The 5936-nt window shown below is 40.4% G+C and overlaps 1 pseudogene; it reads right to left on the reverse strand.

Moving 5' to 3' along the window:
• Positions 1–2406: 2406 nt before the first annotated feature.
• Positions 2407–3158, reverse strand: LOC129562830 (peptidyl-prolyl cis-trans isomerase A-like; annotated as a pseudogene).
• Positions 3159–5936: the final 2778 nt, after the last annotated feature.

Here is a 5936-nt window from a genome sequence, read left to right on the forward strand (position 1 = left end):
GAAAGCAAGGCTGAGTTAGCAACCTGACTTCCTTAGAAGGCTTCTATGCTCATTCCCTCTGAAGTCTGTCTTGGAGTAGTCTGCTCCAGGGCAGGACTGTGGCTCCAGGTCTTCAGGCTTGGCCACAAAAGCCCTTACAGCTTCTCCTTGCTGCCCCCGGCGATAGTTCAGTCTACAGTAAATCACTCCCAGGACCATCCTGTATACAAATTGTTGCTAGAATACTTTAAAAGGGTTCATATCACTTCTCTCAGAGTTCCTCTCTGTTCCTTTCCAGAAAGCAGAAGAAGAACCGGAGAGTTTAAGCAGAACAATTTTGAGCCCTTTACAATGACAAAAACTATAGGCTCTTTGAATCTTAAGACTAGATTCTCTTTAAACAAGGGAGGTAATTTCCACTTTGCTCTGCAAGAATAAATAAAGCAGTCACCATTCTGTCAGTTTTCTAGCTTGGAGTTCTTTCAGATGATTTTATATCCAGCAGTGCGGCTGTTGACGGAGCCTTAGCTAGGCTGAACTACCTGCAAACTTTTCCAACATACCTGCATAGGAGCACTGGAAACTTCTGAAAGAGCCTGTGTACTATAAAAATCAGAACATTTGTACATAGCTTTTCAACATGGGAGGGAACAGAATTTCAGGACCTCTTCAAAGCATGCTTTTATAAGAAAAGTTTTAACTATGGAGAAAGAAGTCCCTTTTCAAAAGGTGCTGTCTTTCCATGAGGCTTGCTCTCTCCTGGCTCCAGCTGCTGACCGGCCCTTTCACCCCTCTATGTGTGTATGGGCTTCCCATGCTTCTGTCCCTTTGCTTTTTCCAGATATAAAAGTCAAACACTCCTACTGCAGTTCCTTTTCTCTGAAAACACTTGACCGGCGAGTTCCACAAACACTCTGTTTTCAAGTTGTGGAAAATGGAGGCACAGAAGAGAGAAGTGATGTCTTTAGAGTTATTTATGGTGTGGAGGGAAGGAGAGCTGCCTTAGAAAATGCTCCCATAGAAATCAGATAGAAATGCTTTTATGCCACTTAGTGTTTGAAAAGAACCACTAGAAGGGGCAAGCATGGAGGGAGCTGAGGATGAATTTGACAAATACTACAGAATATCAGGTTTTGCTTTTTCCTTCTGCAAATTGTTTTTCAGAAAATAAGGAGTTTCCTTGTACCTATATAGTCAATATCAAATTTCTGTTGAATACCTACTGCAGGCTACACAATGCTCTGGACCAGGGATCAGTAAAGGGCCAGGAATTAGATGTTTTAGGCTTTGCAAGTCATACAGTCTCTGTCATAACTGTTCAACTCTTCTGTGACAGAGCAAAAGCAGTCACAGACAATATGCAAATAAATAAGCCTACTGGTGTTCCAGTGAAACTGTTTATAAAACTGTTGTTCACAGGTTTGGTCCATAGGCCATATTTGCTGATTCCTGTTCTAGGCACTGGGGATACAGTAGTTCAGAAAACAATATCCTTGCTTTCAAAGAATCTACATTCTGATGTAAGTTCTACTTTAAAATCTGAATCTTTACAAATGGGTATTTGTGATTTGGAATAAGCATTCAGCTACAGCATTATGTGTGTGTGTGTGTATGTGTGTTGTGTGTGTGTATCTTAGCTGCTCAGTTGTGTCCAGCTCTTGACGACACCATGGACTATAGCCTGACAGACTCCTCTGTCCATGGAAGTCCAAGAATACTGGAGTGGGTAGCCATTCCCTTCTCCAGGGGATCTTCCCAACCCAGTGATCGAACCCAAGTCTCCTGCATTGCAGGCAGATTCTTTATCACCTGAGCCACCAGGGAAGCCCATACATGGGTTCAAAACAGGTATAGAGAGGAGTGAAGATGGTGTGCCCTAGAAATTTGTGTGAAGTGACCCAAAAAGTGGCTCTTAAAAGATGTCAAACATGCTTGTGTTGAGTTTTATCAAAATTATTTCATGTACATAAGATTGGTAAAGAAGAAATACTTGATTGATAAATTGGTATTTTTAGATTGATTCTGTAGATATAATTTAAATATATATGTGAATGAAATTAAAACACTAGCTTTCTTTAAGTAGAAATTCACATTCTTGAAATTGTATATTCAAGTTGGTGAAAATACTTTTTGGGGACCCTCTCTTTGGAGAAATGGAAAATGCCTTCTATTTCATCTCCTGAGCTATCATTTTCTTCTCATTCCTTTTTTGTTTAGTTTTTATTTCATAACTTTTTTAGTTTTTATTTCATAAACTTAACTTTGCAATCCAGGTAAACTTGGAGGGGGATAAGGAATATATGGAACCCAAAGAATAGCAGTGGGAGCACAAAAATTATAGAAGTTATTTCAAGAAGATGTGGATGATGGGATGCTCTTTTGAGCTACAGAGGGAATGGTCTGGTGGTTAAATACAAGTCAGATTTATTAGATTTGTCCATGGTCAGCAATTTTGATCTTCTTGCTGGTCTTGCCATTCTTGGACTGCAGCACTCTGTGGCTTCTACAGTATCCATGCCCTCTTTCACCTTGCCAAAGACCACATGCTTGCCATCCAAACACTCAGCCTTAGCAGACTGTAGATGAAAAACTGGGAACCATTTGTGTTGGCACCAGCATTGGTCATGGACAAGATGCTAGGACCTGTGTGCTACAGTATGAAATTCTTGTCATCAAATTTCTTTCCGTAGATGGACTAGCTATCAGAGCCATTATGGTTTGTGAAGTCACCACCCTGCACATACATAAATCTTGGAATTATTCTGTGAGAGCAGGAAACTTTATGTCAAATCTTTTCTCCCCAGTGCTCAGAGTTCAGAAGTTTTCTGATGTCTTTGGAACTTTGTCTGCAAACAGCCTGAGAAAGAAGTGACCCAAGGGCTTGTTGGCAATGTCCAAGAGCAGGTGGGGTTGACCATGGTTTGGCAGCGGGCGAGACTCCAGGCAGCTGCATCTGCAAGGCCTCCTCGCATTCCTTGATCCAGCTTTCTCCCTGCTTCTACTCTTTCTGTCACACCCTCCACAGTTCACTCTCTACAAACCTGTCAAAGTGGTTATTTTAATATAGAAATCAGATCATGTGGCTTTCCTGCTTAGGACCCTCATATGGCTTCCTCCCACATTTGAAATGACTTTGGCACTCACCTGGCACTTACCTCTCTCTCCTGCTGGTTTCCCATCCTTCTTTCCTCCCTCACTGTGATCCAACCTCACTCATCTCCTACTGGTCCTTTACTCAAGACCTTGCATTTGCCCTCTTTCTGCATGATGCTTCCTTATATTTCCTCACTTCATCCAGGTCTCTGGATGAATGCCATCTCCCCAGAGAGACCTACCCAATTGCCCTATCTAAAGAGACCTCTGAAAAGAGTGAAAGTGTTAGTTGCTCAGTTGTGTCTGACTCTTTGTGACCCCATGGACTGTAGCCCACCAGGCTCCTCTGTCCATGGAATTCTCCAAGCAAGAATACTGCAGTGGGTAGCCATTCCCTTCTCGAGGTGATCTTCCTGACTCAGGGATTGAACCTGGATCTCCCACATTGCTGGCAGATTCTTTGTCATCTGAACCACCAGAGAAGCCCCAAAGAGACTCCTAGGTGTTCTCTGTGTCCTTAATATTCTTTTTCTTCATAGCACTCATTATGCTCTGCCTTTGTTACATGTATTATTTGTGTATTTACCAGTCACCTCCACTGGAATGGAAGCTTCATGAGGCCCTTGTCTTTTTTTTTTTAATGCTGAATCCTCCATGTCTAGAATAGTGCCTTGCATATAGTATACAGTCAATAAATATTAAACAAATGAATAAATAAGTGAATGTGTGTGTGGGTGCTAAGTCACTTCATTCATGTCTAACTCTTTGTGACCCTATGAATTATAGCCTGCTAGGCTCCTCTGTCCAAGGGATTCTCCAGGTAAGAATAATGGAGTGGTTTGCTGTGCCTTCCTCCAGGGGATCTTCCCAACCCAGGGATGGAACCTGTATCTCTTTACATCTCCTGAACTGGCAGGAAGGTTCCTTACTAGTGCCACCTAGGAAGCTCCAAGAGAATGACTACAAGTTATCTATTGAATACCAGTTATGGACCAGGCATTATTCCTACTTTCTCAATGTATATTGTTATGTAACTTCTTTTGCATATGTTATTTCATGTGTGATCTAGAATGAATCACTTTAGTGGAACTAAAGTGGAATTTATTATAATAATAGATACAATAATCTATAAGTGGAATAGATTATGTCATTTTAGGATATAAAGTCAAATAAAAGAAAAGAAAACTTTTATTTGTCTTATGAGCCTCTATGTAGCTGCAGTGTGGACTTTGTTTCATATTTGGTGAAGTCCAGCTTTTCTTAGCATTCCAGGGCTCATTCAGCCTCTTTTTCTCTTACCTGCGGGTAATAAAAAAATGTATGAGTTCTCTCTTTGCTTTCTCCATTCTATTTGCACACTTCTTTTTCAGTTCTCTCTGTATTATTGAGATTCCCTTAACAAATTTTTTCATAGATTTGCCGTCAGTTTGGACATCCAGGACAGGGCAATTAGTTCTATAGTGACTAAGCCCAAAGTCCTAGTATGACCCCTCCTTTGACCTAGAAAACCCTTTGAATCACTAACCTGTGTTTCTTAAGCTAATGTTTCCATGAATGTTTGCTACTCCTTTTTGCTTTAAGACTCAGACATGTGTTCTGAATCCACTGACTTATTTTATTTCAAAATTTCTTTCAGTGTCTATATTGAAGTGTACTGATCTTGGAGCACCTAGTCAAAAGCTGGGACCTTAGCTATGAATTATGGCAGTCACAAAGCTCAAAACTGGCAGATAATTTCTTCTCTGTCCTGAAGGATTATTGGCCAGTGGCCAAGTCACTTTACAGAAAAGGTCGTGTATGGTACGGCGACCTCTTCATTTGATGCCCCTTTCCTCTGTCCCTGTGCTCACTGACTTCATCCTTCATCCAGTTCATCCCACTGGCAGCTCTTCCCATCTCACCATCGACCTTTGCCTTCTCTATGTGTTCACTTTGAAGGGTCACGTGGCTCCTCCATTATCGTCTCCTTTCCAGGCATTGTTTTCTCACCTTTAGGCTCATTCAGGTATTTCATGTTGATGCTTCCATCTTCCAAATGATGCCGCATGCTTTCCATGTATGTACAGCATTAATCTTGATTATGACTCCCAAGTCCTTGAGGGATTTCTTTCACCCTGTGGAGCAGGGCATATTCTAACTCTAGCTTCCTTCTTTCTTATTTTTTTGAAAACTTTCTTTCTGAGAAGCATGTCATTTTGAACTTGTTCATTCCTCCTCCAGTGTGGGCTTTGGTTGTTTGGAATCTCCAATATGATTTCTTTTTTAGGTACTCTAAGTAACTAGCCCACAAGTAAGGTTACTTGATCTTTGCCACTAGGATTTAGCTCCTAGAAAAATGTGTTTCTAGGAAGAAGTAAGTCTTCTAATGCCATTCTGCTTGTCTGTTTCTTGCTGAGGACAAAGGAATATTTATGCCTCTGTATACTCATCAAGATAAAGTGGCTTGGGCATAGGTGATACAACTTTTTGTATTTAATACTGACTTGGTCATTGCCATTCTCTGCAGTTTTTGAGAGGTAATGCTTTTAGGGGCTGAATTACCTTCTTAATAAATGTGCCATTAGAGAGGGCTAAGTTTGCTCAATGAGGACTCTTTCTTCTAATTTAACTGTTATTCAGGATTTTCCTTAGAGTTTGTTTTAAAAATTATGAATGCTATAGCAATGTTTCACTTAGATTTATCTTGAAATGGTAAATGCTTCTTGCAAAAATTTTTGGGATATCATGCAGAAATGTATAAAGAAGCAGCACTAAACATGAAACAACAAAAACAATTTGATCATAATTTCATCATCAATAGTCAGGTACTGTTAATGTTGTGGCATTTTTTTTCCTTTCATCATTTTTGTAATCTGATGACATGG

This window comes from Moschus berezovskii, chromosome 9 (genome assembly GCF_049115385.1).
Source record: "Moschus berezovskii isolate FMDL1 chromosome 9, NW_MosBer_1.0, whole genome shotgun sequence".
NCBI lineage: Eukaryota > Metazoa > Chordata > Mammalia > Artiodactyla > Moschidae > Moschus > Moschus berezovskii.